At 43.4% G+C, this 15819-nt stretch overlaps 1 pseudogene; it reads right to left on the reverse strand.

Moving 5' to 3' along the window:
* Positions 1-15041: 15041 nt before the first annotated feature.
* Positions 15042-15395, reverse strand: LOC129463974 (high mobility group protein HMG-I/HMG-Y-like; annotated as a pseudogene).
* Between the last annotated feature and the right edge of the window lie 424 nt (positions 15396-15819).

Here is a 15819-nt window from a genome sequence, read left to right on the forward strand (position 1 = left end):
GATTACAGGTGTGAGCCACCACGCCCAGACTGTAAATTCTTTATGTTTCTTTTTCCCCGTCTAAAACATGAGGGTAAAAATTAAGATGTAAATGATAGGAATGTTTTAAGAAATAAATGAATTAAGGTATGCAAAATATAGAACACAATACCCAGAATTTAGTAAGTTATTATTTTTTTAGAAATGCCAACATCTTTTCTTTTTTTCAAATTACACTTGCTAGTATGGGCCACTTTTCAATGGTTCCTCCAAAGGAAAGTTAATATTAAAGCAAGTTACGTAGGTAGTTAATTTCAAAAACACTCCTTTAATGTTTTATTAGAAAAATTAATGTTTGCCCTTAATTTTTTTTTTCTCATTTAAACATGTAGTGCCCATATGGAAGTGCCGGGAAGGGAAGAGCATGGCCCCTTTAAATGATACTGAAGGGAGAAAGGAAGTGCTGGGTAGAGGAGGGAGTGACCCCTGGCTAGGGCTCCACCCCCACGGACCTAGGTGAGGACAGATGAGACCGTCCTGGCCTGCCACGCCCCCAACCTGTGCCTAAAAATCTCCTGAGACCCTGGCAGGCAGACACATAGGCCGCTGGACAGCAGGAGGAGCATATCAGCAGAGGAATACACGGGATGTGGAGAGATAGGTATTGGCATGCTAGCAGGCCACCAACCACCGACGGCAGAAACAGAATGACGCCTGCAGGTCTCTGATGGACAGAAGCAGAACCATGCGGAGTTTGGCTAGGGCAGCCGAGGAGAGCCCAGGACGCAGAGTGACCCAACTCCAGCGGAAAACTATCTTCCTTCTGGCTCCCTTATATGCTGAGAGCTACTTCTACTCAATACAACCTTACACTCATTCTCCAAGCCCACGTGTGATCTGATTCTGGTACACCAAGGCAAGAACCTGGGATACAGAAATACCTCTGTCCTTGCGATAAGGCAGGGGTCCACTTGAGCTGACCCACACAAGCTGCCTACAGATGGCTAAACTAAGAGAGCACCCTGTAGCATGCCCACTGAGGCTTTGGGAGTTGTAAACATTCACCCCTAGACGCTGCCTTAGGGTGGGAGCCCCACAGCCTGCCCATCTGTATGCTCCCCAGCGGTTTGAGCAGAGGGGCACTGAAGAAGCGAAGAAGCGAGCCACACCCCTATCATCCGCCCTTCGAGGAGGACAAAGGAACTTTTCTGTTTCAGTGTCAAAAAGTTCTTCAAGGCAAAACCTGATGAAACTATTCAATAGAGACTTTATGAGCCTTTAGACTCAAGGAGAACTGTTTCTCGGCCTGGGTAACTAAGTGACACAAAGTCGGGGAGTAGCTCCCCACTACCTGGGGTCAGAAGTTGTGGGAGAATCAGAGGCAGGTCTGTGACATGGTTAACAGCAGGCTGAGACGGATGGGTAGATGCATCACAGTGACTGCAACAGACGGTTTTCTTTGGAAGCACGAGTGTGCAGCCCTGAAGGCTGTCCAAGAAATAGCTGCTGATAGTTAATACATGGGAAAGGGGGATTTAACTCTCCTTACAAGTTGTAGCCAGTTTATTTTTGAGCTATATATATTTGGATCTGAGTGTTCATGACTCATATCTCTGACTGAAACCTATGCGTGTACATTAAAATCTCAAAAGCAGAAGTTTGAGTTACATAAAAAGCAGACTTTCATCTCAGGATAATTGTCAGACACATGGTTTGAAAAAGTGGCTGGCGAGGGTGACAGGACACATCCTGAAAATATTAGCAGTGAGTTTTAATAGCATGATTATGTTTTGTAGGGCAGTGAGTTCAAAAATATTTAGTTTTCTCTCATGTTGTATGTCAGCCATTGCAGTTTGGCTTCTCTTCTGCTCTGTTTCATAGTTTTTCTCATTCCAGGACCCAGGTTAAAGGAGAACCTCTTATTTGAGATGTGCCAAGCATCACAAATTTGGATTTATTCGGGAAAAATCAAGGGAGCCAGTGGAAATACACAATGGATCTTAAAGCTTCTGTTCCACCTGGCCTATGTTAACACAAGTATACTCCTACACTAAGGCAAGTCACCTACCCATACCTGGTATCAACAGAGCCTGGATGTATGTGCTTATCCTTCACAAGACACTGTAAATCACTTGTCTGCAGGTGGGCTTGTATAATCCTCTAACTTATTTAGAAACTAAAAGTAAGGGAGAATGGCCAGTTCAGAACAATAATGCAGTCTACCACACAGATCAGTATGCCAGCTTGTATTCTTTGATTTTCCTTGCTTTTATTTTCTGTCTTCAAAAATCAGCCAGTTTTACATTATTTCAAAACAAAAAGTGTTATTTGTTTTGTCATTGAATTAGCTCAACTCATGTAGTATGACGCTTCTGTTTCCAACAGTTGCACATTCTTGTTTTTGCTGGGACACTGGTTTTTAAGCTGGGACAGGCCTCCTTAAGTTTATGGGTCACTTGGTACTGACTCAGAAATAACAGTTCTCTAATTGATTCATGGCCATTTATGTACAGATTCTGCACGATTTTCTTGTTAACTCTACCTATGATATTATAAATCATAATTCATGGGCATAGGACCATGTTTCAAGTTAAATACTATTTCTGTGGTATTTTAATAGTGCAACAAATATATTAGATAATAAATAAGAATGCTTCAAAATATTCCTGTAGCTATCAAATGACAGATGTTTCAGATAGTCTTCACGTCTTAATTTTTATAGCTAAACTTGAATTATTTCAAAGCATTTCTCTTTGCTATAAATAATGAAACTAATGAGTTTCATTAGTTTCAGTGAAAATTTATTTTAGAGTTCCAATAGTCCACCATTAATAATCAATGTTTTTCGCCGGGCACGGTGGCTCACCCCTGTAATCCCAGCACTTTGGGAGGCTGAGGCAGTTGGATCACCTGAGATCAGGAGTTCGCGACCAGGCTGGCCAACATAGTGAAACCCCGTCTCTACTGAAAATACAAAAAATTAGCTGGACATGGTGGCAGGCACCTGTAATAATCCCAGCTACTCCGGAGGCTGAGGCAGGAGAATCGCTTGAACCCAGGAGGTGGAGGTTACAGTGAGCCAAGATCACGCCATTGCACTTCAGCCTGGGCAACAAGAGCCAAACTCTGCCTCAAAAATAATAATAATAATAATGTTTTCATGCAATGACTGTGTGGCCACTTCCTTTTCTATTTTGTTCAACTCAGTTATTTTGTGTAATGAACTTTGCCCTTTTGTCTTTGAAATTTATTCCATGGCCATAGTAACTTTTGGCTTTATTTAACATTTTAATTTTCAAAGTTTTCACATCAATTTTTCACTCTAATTTCTTAATACCAATGCAAGGTGATCTGTTAAATGATTTGCTGTAGAGCAACAGATTTTGAAGTTTCATTGAAATATTATAATGTTCTTACCTTTCTATAGACGTATTCCATTTTTCTTCATTTTATTTAATTCAATCTGATTACGTGATAATAAAAGCTAATAACCCAGGTTCTTTAAGTACATAAACATATTGGGAGAAGTCAGATATGTTCTGAAACAAAGTGGACTTTTTCTGGTCTAATACCATTTGTGTTTTACTTTTTCAGCATATTAAGTGTACCTCAGTGTCTAAAAGTAATTATTGCAACTTAACAAACTGTATTATTTCTAGACAAATATTTATCCAATAAAATGGTATTAATATGTCTTTAGTTATTTTCCTGTAAGTTTTTTACATTTCTTTCTTCTTACCAAGTAATTTTGTGGGTTTTTTCATAGAAGAAATCCCTTTTTCTCAAATTTCATAATCTTAATTTAGAATAGTTAAAATTATTGCCATGATCTCATGCCAACTACTTAATTTTACTAAATCTTAGCTCTATCAATCTTCGTATAATTAAAAAATCGTTTTCACAAAGTTAATTTCACAAAGTTAATTTCTAAAGACATGCTACTGCCATACACTCTGTCACTGCCATTCGTTCTCAACTCTCTTCTCTTTCCTGCTTCTCCATTTTATGTCAACAGACAATTTCATTTCAACTTCCTTTATTTCTTTTCTAGTCTCTTGTGTTTTGTGTCATTTCCCCCAGTTTTTTTTGTCACTTTCTCTTTCTTCCAGCTTTTTTCCCTTTACTTTGGTCCATCATTCATTTTTCATCCCCATTTATTTATCTAATATCATTCTTGGAATTTTTATCTAGTTGATGTTTTCACTCGAAAATTACTTGATCTTTTTCTTTGTCCTTTAACAATTTATGATTGCTATCACAGCACACTAAAATCTCTGCTGTCTTCTAATGTGAGGGATGCTTTGAGAGGGAGCAAGTCTTCATTATGCCTGTCTGATGGAAACCAAATCTGGCCGACCAGAAGAGAAACCTAAAGTCACTGAGTAAGTGGGAAGTTCAGGTATTAGCACTTTAGGTAAAAAGGAAAAAAAAATCATGGAAGACTGAAGGAGGTAATTTTCTTTATAACATAAAGGTAAAAGAAACACATGGCAATTGTAGAGAAAAGACAAACTGCTTAGAGGATAGATTTCAAAGACAGAAGAAGTAAATTACAGGAGTTCAGAGGGAGAGAAAAAGAAAGTAGAGCTGCCAGAGAAAATGGAGCAGCAGAAAAAAAAGAGCAAATTTCTCTTAAAATAAAGACGCAAATATTTACATAAAGTTTTACCATTTGTTAGCAAAATTAAAGAAAATAATTTTAAATTGTTTAGATATCACAAAGGTAAATTCTTGACAGCATCCAGAAAGAAAAATAACTGGTTAGTAAGTAAAGAAATTGGGGAGGCGGAGGTGGGTGGATCACGAGGTTAGGAGATCGAGACCATCCTGGCTAACACAGTGAAACTCCATCTCTACTAAAAAAAACAAAAAACAAAAAAACAACAATTAGCTGGGTGTGGCGGCAGGCACCTGTGGTCCCAGCTACTCGGGAGGCTGAGAATGGCGTGAACCCGGAAGCCATGAGGCGGAGCTTGCAGTGAGCGGAGATCGCATTCCAGCCTGGGTGACACAGTGAGACTCTGTCTCAAATAAAATAAATAATTAGAAGGTAAACAGATTTGCAGGTTTATGACAATATGATTTTGACTTCTGCTAATATACCACTTATGCTTGATAAGAGAAATATCAAATGTGTGAGGACTATAAAACTACACCATCATATATTATCTCTAGAAATATGCTTCAATATTTTTAAAAAGCAGACTTTGGGGCCAGACACAGTGGCTCACACCTGTAACCCCGGCACTTTGGGAGGCCGAGGTGGGAGGATCATGAGGTCAGGAGATCAAGACCATCCTGGCTAACATGGTGAAACCCTGTCTCTACCAAAAATACAAAAAATTAGCTAGGCGTGGTGGCAGGCGCCTGTAGTCCTGTGTCCAGAATTGGTGGATTCTTGGTCTCATTGACTTCAAGAATGAAGCCGCGGACCCTCGCCCTGAGTGTTACATTTCTTAAAGATGGTGTATCTGGAGTTTGTTCCTTCTGATGTTCGGACGTGTTCAGAGTTTCTTCCTTCTGGTGGGTTCATGGTCTTTCTGGCTTCAGGAGTGAAGCTGCAGACCTTCGCAGTGAATGTTATAGCTCTTAAGATGGCACATCTAGAGTTGTTCGTTCCTCCCAGTGGGTTCGTGGTCTTGCTGGCCTCAAGAGTGAACCTGCAGACCTTCACAGTGAGTGTTAGAGCTCATAAAGGCAGTGCGGACCCAAAGAGTGAGCCACAGCAAAAGAACAAAGCTTCCACAATGTGGAAAGGGACCTGGGTTGCCACTGCTGGCTCGGCAGCCTGCTTTTAATCCCTTATCTGGCTCCACCCACATCCTGCTGATTGGTCCATTTTACAGAGAGCTGATTAGTCCGTTTTGACAGGGTGCTGATTGGTGTGTTTACAGTCTCTGAGCTAGACACAGAGTGCTGATTGGTGCATTTATAATCCTCCAGCTAGACTTAAAAGTTCTCCAAGTCCCCACCAGATTAGCTAGATACAGAGTGCTGATTGGTGCATCCACGAACCCTGAGCTAGACACAGAGTACTGATTGGTGCATTTACAATCCTCCAGCTAGACATAAAAGTTCTACAAATCCCCATAACTCAGGACCCCAGCTGGCTTCGCCTAGTAGATCCCGTGCCAGGGCCACAGGTGGAGCTGTCTGCTGGCGGAGCTGCCCACCAGTCCCCCACTGTGCACCTGCACTCCTCAGCCCTTGGGCTGTTGATGGGACCAGGCGCCGCAGAGCAGGGGGTGGTGCCCATCGGGGAGGCTCCAGCCGCACAGTAGCCCATGGGGGGTGGCTCAGGCATGGTGGGCTGCAGGTCCCGAGCCCTGCCCTGAGAGGCAGCTGAGGCCGGAGAGAATTCAAGCACGGTGTGGGCGGGCGGCAGTGCTGGGGGACACAGCGCACCCTCTGCAGCTGCTGGCCCGGGTGCTAAGCCCCTTACTGCCCTCCTGTTGGCCGCTCCTAGTGCGGGATCTGCAGAGCTCTCGCCCACCCAGAACTCACGCTGGCCCATGAGTGCCCTGCACAGCCCCGGTTCCCGCCCACGCCTCTTCCTCCACACCTCCCCGCAAGCAGAGGGAGCTGGCTCTGGCCTCGGCCAGCCCAGAGAGGGGCTCCCACAGTGCAGCAGCAGGCTGAAGGGCTCATCAAGTGCGGCCAGAGTGGACGCCGAGGCCGAGAAGGTGCCGAGAGTGAGTGAGGGCTGCTAGCACATTGTCACCTCTCAGTCCCAGCTGCTTGGGAGGCTGAGGCAGGAGAAGGGCATGAATCCAGGAGGCGGAGCTGGCAGAGAGCCGAGATCAGGCCACTGCACTCCAGCCTGGGTGACAAAGAGAGACTCCGTCTCAAAAAAAAAAAAAGAAAACAGACATTGGGAGAGAGCAGTGAAGAGATTATAATAAAAATATTAAATAACATAAAGTTCTATGTTTCTTATGGAGGAAACCACAGAAACTATTTTTTGTTTTGTTTTGTTTTTTTCTTGAGACAGCGTTTCACTCTTGTTGCCCAGGCTGCAGTGCAATGGTGCTATCTCGGCTCACTGCAACCTCCGACTCCTGGGCTCAAACGATTCTCCTGCCTCAGTCTCCCAAGCCGGGATTACAGGCATTTACCATCACACCCAGCTAATTTTGTATTTTTAGTAGAGAAGGGGTTTCACCATGTTGGTCAGGCTGGTGTCAAACTTCTGACCTCAGGTGATCCGCCTGCCTCAGCCTTCCAAAGTGCTGGGATTACAGGCATGAGCCACCATGCGTGGCCTGTTTGGGTTTTTTTGTTTGTTTGTTTGTTTGTTTTTTGAGATGGAGTCTCCCTCTGTCACCCAGGCTGGAATGCAGTGGCGCGATCTCTGCTCACCACAAGCTCCGCCTCTTAGGTTTACGCCATTCTCTTGGCTCAGCCTCCCGAGTAGCTGGGAATACAGGTGCTGGCCACCATGCCTGGCTAATGTTTTGAATTTTTGTAGAGATGGGGTTTCACCATGTTGGCCAGGATAGTCTCGATCTCCTGACCTCATGATCCACCCGCCTCGGCCTCCCAAAGTGCTGGGATTACAGGCTTGAGCCACCGTGCCTGGCCCTATTTGGTTGTTTATGTTGATAGGGAAATGTATTTTTCATAATAATAAAATAATTAGATTAAAATTGGCTGTATGACTTCCAAAATCTTAAATTGTGAAAAATAGGACGAGTATAATTGGCTGCCCATCTGAGGGAGAAAATGAAGGGGAAAGGGGGGAAAAGGGGAAATAATTGTTTAAAAAAAATGTCTCATTTTAACAAAAGCTCATCAAAAAATTATAAGTACAATGGCAATATGATGAACTCTGGATTCTCTAATTCAAAATTTTTCCTATCCCCTTCTATCAGGAAGAGGCAGGGAAGCTCAAAACTAGATTCTCCAGTCTCTGCTGAAGCTGATTTCTCAATGTGATGAGATTCCAGGCAACATATGCTCTCAGATACCGAGCAAAGCCTTCAGTTTGGGACTGAGTCAGCTCAGCTGTTTGAGAGAGAAGTTGGAAGCAGGCCACTCAGTTTGTTGACACGAATCATGACATGGAAACTGAATCATGTATTTGACAGTGGTGATAACCCGTCATTAGGAAATATGAATGCTTTTGAATGACGATAGATCACTGAAAAAACAAGGGCATTATGTACTGAGCTATAAGGTGAAACTCAATAATTTACCAAAAGTAGAATTTTCACAGTTACAATATAGTAAGAATCTTACTTAAAATTGTCAATTAACATGGAATAAAACTAGAAATTAGATAGCAAAAATATCCAATTAATTGGTTCTTGACCAAAGGGGCAGCGTTCTGACCTTCTTGGGGAGTATTTGGAAGTGACTGGGGCATTTTGGTTGTCGGGAAGCCCCCATCACAGTTGGCATTGGTAGGCAGGGCGCAAGGGGGATATATATCCTGAAATTGATGGCAAAATCCTTCTCTCTCAGGGAAGTTGCTCTTTACAAGTGCAAAGAGTGGCTGATAAGGAAACACTGTCTTAAGCACTGGAATTTTAAAGAATAAAGCATTAAAAAAGTAGATTAAGGCCAGGCGCAGTGGCTCACACCTGTAATCCTAGCACTTGGAGGCCAAGGTGGGCGGATCACCTGAGGTCAGGAGTTTGAGATCAGCCTGGCCAACATGGTGAAACCCCGTCTCTACTAAAAATACAAAAATTAGCCGGGTGTGGTGGTGGGCGCCTTTGATCCCAGCTACTCTGGAGGCTGAGGCAGGAAAATTGCTTGAACCTGGGAGGTGGAGATTGCAGTGAGCCGAGATCGTGCCACCGCACTCCAGCCTGGGCGACAGAGTGAGACTCTGTCTCAAAAAAAAAAAAAAGAGAGAGAGAGAGATTAAATGATGTGCAATTACCAACTATTAATACGATGGCAAATGACATGAACAGGCAGTGCATACACAAAGAAGCATAAATGGCCAATGGATGTAAGGAAAACTATCCCGTCATTTTACTAACTGAAGAATTGCTAACAAAAACAAGAGGTATTACTTACTTTTTCTTTTAGCAAATATTGAAAAATATGATGATATTTAGTGTTATAAAGATTTTGGACATGGCCGGGTGCAGTGGCTCATGCCTGTAATCCCAGCACTTTGGGAGGCCAAGGCGGATCACGAGGTCAGGAGATCGAGACCATCCTGGCTAACATGGTGAAACCCCGTCTCTACTAAAAATACAAAAAAATTAGCCGGGCGTGGTGGTGGGCACCTGTAGTCCCAGCTACTCGGGAGGCTGAGGCAGGAGAATGGCGTGAACCCAGACGTTGGAGGTTGCAGTGAGTGAGCCGAGATCACACCACTGCACTCCAGCCTGGGCGAGAGAGCAAGACTCCGTCTTAAAAAAAATAATAATTGGACAAACGACAGTTTCATAAGCTATTAATATGAGGTTTTTTTTGTTTTTTGTTTTTTTTTTGAGACAGAGTCTGGTTCTGTCACCCAGGCTGGAGTGCAGTGGCGCTACTCGGCTCACTGCAAGCTCCGCCTCCCGGTTCACACTATTCTCCTGCCTCAGCCTCCCGAGTAGCTGGGACAGGCACCCACGACCACGCCTGGCTGTTTTTTTTGTATTTTTAGTAGAGATGGAGTTTCACCGTGTCAGCCAGGATGGTCTTGATCTCCTGACCTCGTGATCTGCCTGCCTCGGCCTCCCAAAGTGCTGGGATTACAGGAATGAGCCACCGCACCCAACCAATATGAGTTTTTAAAATTGAAACAATGCTTCTGGAAGACAAATTAGTTGAAAGACAAATCCATCAAAAGCTTTTTAAAATACGTTTTGGAACAGTGATTCCATTAATACTACCAGGGATTTTTCTTAACATAATATTTTGACAGTGTTGCAAAGATAAACTTTGAGATTGTCATAGCATTATTAATTGTAATGTAAATTTGTAAACAACTGAAATGTCCAATCAATAAGGCATTGATTAAATGAATTATTGTATAGCTGTACAGTGGAATGTCAGAAAAATGATGAGGTAAGTTTATGCGTTATGATGTATTGATAAAAAAGACAAATATGGACGCCTGTAATCCCAGCATTTTGGGAGGCTGAGGTGGGCAGATCACGAGGTCATAAGATCAAGACCATCCTGGCTAACATGGTGAAACTCCGTCTCTACTAAAAATACAAAAATTAGCTGGGCATGGTGGCAGGCACCTGTAGTCCCAGCTACTAGGGAGGCTGAGGCTGCAGAATGGCATAAACCCAGGAGGCAGAGCTTGTAGTGAGTGGAAAAAGGCCACTGCTCTCCAGCCTGGGCGACAGAGTGAGACTCCGTCTCAAAAAAAAAAAAAAAAAAAGGAGAAATATGGAACAGCCTTATAGAACAACTTATTTAAAAAATAAATACATTTTTCATCATGAGTACAGAAGGTTTGAAGAATATATAACTAAATGTTATCTTAGGTATGTGAAGCCAGGCATTTTCTTTTATTTCTTTTTTTCACTTTTTCTGAATGTTAAATAAGGGCGAAAATCCATTTTCAATATTTTTAAAAATGAAAATTTCTGGCCAGGTGGAGTGGCTCACGCCTGTAATCCCAGCACTTTGGGAGGCTGAGGTGGGTGGATCACGAGCTCAGGAGATCGAGACCATCCTGGCTAACATGGTGAAACTCCATTTCTACTAAATATACAAAAAAATCAGCCAGGCGTGGTGGTGGACACCTGTAGTCCCAGCTACTCGGGAGGCTGAGGCAGGAAAATGGCCTGAACCTGGGAGGCGGAGCTGGCAGTGAGTGGAGACTGCACTCCAATCTGGGCGACAGAGTGAGGCTCCGTCTTAAAAAAAAAAAAAAAAAAAAAAAAAAAATGAAAATTTCTGACCAATAACTTCCTAATTGTGAGATCATTGTATGAGATATAATTTGAATTTTCAGAATTCTACCTATACATTACTGAGAAATAAATATAAATATGCCCCATATTTAAAATATGTATAAAATAGAAAAGTTCAACTAAATTCAATTAAATTCCCTAGGTATGTCATAAAGCATCAACATAGTTAGTTAGAAAATAACCATTAAAAATGGATTTGTGGGCTGGGTGGGGTGGCTCATGCCTGTAATCCCAGCACTTTGGGAGGCCAGCGTGGGCAGATCACCTGAGGTCAGGAGTTCCAGACCAGCCCGACCAACATGGTGAAACCTTGTCTCTACTAAAAATACAAAAATTAGCCAGGCGTGGTGGTGCACACCTGTAATCCCAGCTACTCGGGAGGCTGAGGCAGGAGAATCACTTGAACCCAGGAGGCAGAGGTTTCAGTGAGCAAAGATTTCACCACTGCATTCCAGCCTGGGCAACAGAGTGAGACTCCATCTCAAAAAAAAAAAAAAAAGGATTTTTGAAGCAATTACCTACATGTAAATAACTGAAACAAAAGTTAAAATGACAATATCAATGATAGCATTAAAATTAGGTTATTTATTCTGTTTGTGAATATAGAAAATGTTGCATGCATTTCTACTATTCTGGTAGGAAAATCTTAACATACTAACTAGTTAACTAAATATATATGTATATATATGGGTATATACATATGGATAAATAGGGAATTTTGATTTCATTACTTTGAGAACATAATTTTCATATGTAATATATAAGCACACTTATAAATCATATAAATAACTTGATCTTATTATACAGCACGTTGAAAATAGAGCTATGAAAACTATTAAGAATATAATTTTTCTGGCCGGGCATGGTGGCTCATGTCTGTAATCCCAGCACTTTGGGAGGCCAAGGCAGGTGGAACACGAGGTCAGGAGTTTGAGATCAGCCTGGTCAAGATGGTGAAACCGGGTCTCTACTAAAAACACAAAAATTAGCTGGGCACGGTGGTGGGCGCCTGTAATCCCAGCTACTCAGGAAGCTGAGGCAGGAGAATCACTTGAACCCGAGAGGTGGAGGTTGCAGTGAGCCAAGATTGCGCCACTGCACTCCAGCCTGGGCAACAGAGCAAGACTCCTTCTCAAAAAAAAAAAAAAAAAAAAAGAATATCATTTTTCCAACTGTTGGGAATAACTTAAAGGAGGAAACTGTCCTTCCCTTCTTTCCACACTGAATAACATTATAGTAATGGCAAAGTGGGCCTTCACCTGCTCCTTTGCTAACTATACTATGCCACCATTCACACCAGAATGCAATCCCTCTAGCCTTGAAAACAACCAGAGGAAAAATGGATCCGTAAGGTTTAGGCAATTATCTCATTTTTCACCTTTTATTGCAAGTGCCATAACTACCAAGATCCCAATTTTAGAAGATCTCGTCCATAGCATTTGTTAACAGGCCAGAAGAGAGAAAACTGCTGATGTACACGCTGCTTTCTGAATATGGGCTGGTGTGTGTTTTGTGGTCCAGAATTGGAGCTGACAAATCCTTGACCACACTCCCTAAGCCTGGGCTCCCTGGGTAATTTGCATTGTGAGTGGAAGCCATGGCATATTTATTATGGAAGAAGAGCTACAAGAGTCCATATAAAAAATAATTGACATTCAACCAGGTCACAAACATCTGGGTAAAAATTATGTTTTGTTGTCTCCATCAGCAATTTAAAGCAACAGCAAGATGAATCCTTGTAAAGGCACACACTCGCTCTCTGGGTTCTGCTGAAGTTCTAGTTTGTCATGGGTGTTTGCTGAGCTGGATGGGAAGAAGTCACACCTACCCGCACATGCACTGCAAGATTCATGACACTGACACTTAACAAAAGCAAAGTGGCCACAGAAGGCAAGCAGATGCAGCGTGTCAGCATGTTTACTCTTGACCTCCAATGCTCAGTGTCAGCTGGAGTGTTTAGGATATTTAGGATGGGGATGGGGACACAGATTCCTGGAAATGAATCTGTGAGCATGGTGGGGTTTGCTGGAATGGAGAAGCTCCATTTTGAGCTGTGTCATGAGCCTTCACTTGAGCTTTCCACACTCTACAGGACGATCTTGCACCTCTCTCTACTTGATGTTTACCTTTCTGGGTATAGGAACAAACGTCAAGCTACCTTGTTTCTTGAACCAAATTTAGAGTAAGCAAGATGACATTTCAGCAAGAAAAAAGAAGAGACCCAGTGCTTCAGTGTTTCTGAGCAATATCTTTGCTCCATTTAATGGCAGTTTGAAAGTACCTTTCACCACAGCTTTTGCTCAGGATTCTCAGTAATTTATTCACATATTTTTGTAGGAATGAAAGGTAAAATTGCCAAGATATGTCTATGACTTTCAGACCCAGAGTAAAATATGCTTTGAAATGAACCAGAGTTTCATGTTACTTTTGAGTCGGTAAACTTGGCCAGAGTTCATTCTTCTTATTTTATTTTAAAGTGTCTCTTTCATTTTTCTATTCCACATCAGCTATAAGCTATAGCAAAATTTGCATATTATAGTTATCATTAAATTATTAAATTAAATTACCATCCAGGACAAGAAGGGTAACAGACTGCACCGTGAAGCTGGGACAACGATTATATATTACATCCTTTCTTAGGTAATGAAATATTTTTAAGTTTCTTCATAGAACTCTCAGAGCTACATCTGATGAGATTATGTACTGATAATACTGCCCAGATTCTGGTTCTATTTTAAATTCTGAAATAATTTGTGACATTTTGTAAATCTAAAAAGCTCTCTGAAGTGAAAATTTGAACCAAACTTGAACATTTTCAGTATGTTAATCAATTCTGCTGGTTCTTTTTCTTTTCTTTCTTTCTTTTTTTTTTTTTCCAGAAAAGTATTTTTTCTTTATTCAAGTAACTGCAAATAGGAAACCAGAGGGGGAGCTCCAGGCTGGGACAAATCATAGCTACCCCTCCCCAACAGAACAGAGGGAGGAGGTGGCTCCTACACCCTTTATGGTCAATTCGCGCCCCCTTGCTCACTCTGCTGCAGCATCCTACAGGCAGGTCCCCACCTTCCCTGGGACTGGGGTAGCCGGTCACCCAGCCTGCCATTCCGCAGTCCCTCTTCCCCAGGAAGAGTATCCTGGGGGAGGGGATCGTGGGCAGAACAGGAGGCAATGGGGATGAACATCTGGCGCTAGTAGCAGCAGCAATGACGGATGTCGAAGAAGGCAACATTGAACAAAAAACAACACAACTGTCCAGAGCTGGTTTGTGAACAGAGGAAAAATGGAATCAGAACTTTGGGGGTCAGGGAGGAGCAGGAGGGAGGTTGGGAGTGGGCAGGGTGAGCTCCTTGTTATTGGCGCCCCATCTAAGGAGGGGGAAAAGGCTAGTGGCGGAAGCAAAATAGCGTTAGGGGAGCAGCCCCAGCCCACTTCAGGTGGCAGCCACAGGGCTCATAGGCCTCACCTGGACAATAAGTGACTGCATTCCATCACTACAATATTCCTCAGATCCCAGGCAGAGGGCAAGGGGGCTGCGGCCACAGTGAAGAGGGAATAGGGGACTCATCCCTCCTGCCTTCCTGTAGCCGAAGCGGGCTGTCCAACCTAGTGCAGGGACTAGGGAAGATGGGGAAGGATGAAAGGTGTGAGCCTCACGTGGTGACAAAGACAATTTGGCTGGGGGAATCCTGGGGGCCAGCATCCCCTCCATTGGCCACACCTGCTGCTGACAGGGCAGTGGGGTAGGGTATGCCAGATTGATATGGGGCTCTGGCCCCTTTTCAGGCCAGGGGAACCCTCCCAGCCCCCAATATGGGAAGCCAGAGGGAATAGTGAAGGAGCAGAGAGGGCACCCCCAAACCAAAAGCCCAGAGAGCATTGTCCCCACCACCAAGAGAGTGGGGATGCAGCAGGTCCACGGTGCGGCTAAGTGGGATGTTAGCCTGGTCCAGGAGGGCATGTGTGTATGTGGCGGTGGACAGGGGGAGCTGGGAACTGAGGCCAGGGGAAAACTGCTCCCTACTCAGCCCACAGGTGCCATGCAGCAGCTGATGTGCTGTGTAGTGTGGTGGTGAGGGCACAGGTGGAAGATGGGGGTGGCGGCCACAGGCAGTGGTGACGTTGGGCCTGGGGAAGGGGTGAGGGCGGGAGCGGTGGGAGCGGAGCAAAGCTGTCCAGTCCCACACATGGGTCACTACTCCTTCCCTGAGGACTCCTGCGAGATGCCCTCCTCTTCCTCCTTCTCCAGTTTTGTGGGTCTGCCCCTTGGTTTCCTTCCTGGAGTTGTGGTGGTTTTCTGGGTCTTGGTAGCGCCCTTGTTTTTGCTTCCTTTTGGTCGCCCAGAGGTCTCTTAGGTGTTGGCACTTCTCTGGGCTCCTTCAGAGGCTGCTTGCGCGGCCTGCCCCAGCCCCGCTTCTCAGTGCCGTCTTTTCCCACTTGGAGGCCAAGGGCTGGCTGGACTTCGAGCTCAACTTGCTCATCTTCCCTTCTCTAAGGAGCAGGTGGAAGAGTGATGGCTGGGATGACCTTCTTGGCACCCGGCCAGCGCCAGAAATAGCCCTGGCTGGGAGTCCCAATTAGAGGACTCAGCTGGTTCTTAAGAGTCTATTTTATGCCTTTCTGGTTTTCAACTGGAAGTGTTAGTAATGAATATGAAAGCTTTTCCTGTGGTTTTCTCTTGCATTTAGAAGTTCACTCATGATTACATTTACTTACCTCTTTGTTAGAAATGCTTATATTAAATAACATTATAGATCATCATCATATTGGCATTTTTATAAATCGATATAAATCCATATAAACACATATGCAGAGTTTCTTTCCTAGTTTTTACTTCTGAAAATAAAGATTAAATTTACTTAGATTTTACCTTCCACTTTTAACTACTTATTTTAAGAACTTTATAAAGTAGCTAAAATATAAAAATGTAAATAATACATTTACATAGGCAAAATAAACTTATTTC

This window comes from Symphalangus syndactylus, chromosome 15, assembly GCF_028878055.3.
Source record: "Symphalangus syndactylus isolate Jambi chromosome 15, NHGRI_mSymSyn1-v2.1_pri, whole genome shotgun sequence".
Classification (NCBI taxonomy): domain Eukaryota; kingdom Metazoa; phylum Chordata; class Mammalia; order Primates; family Hylobatidae; genus Symphalangus; species Symphalangus syndactylus.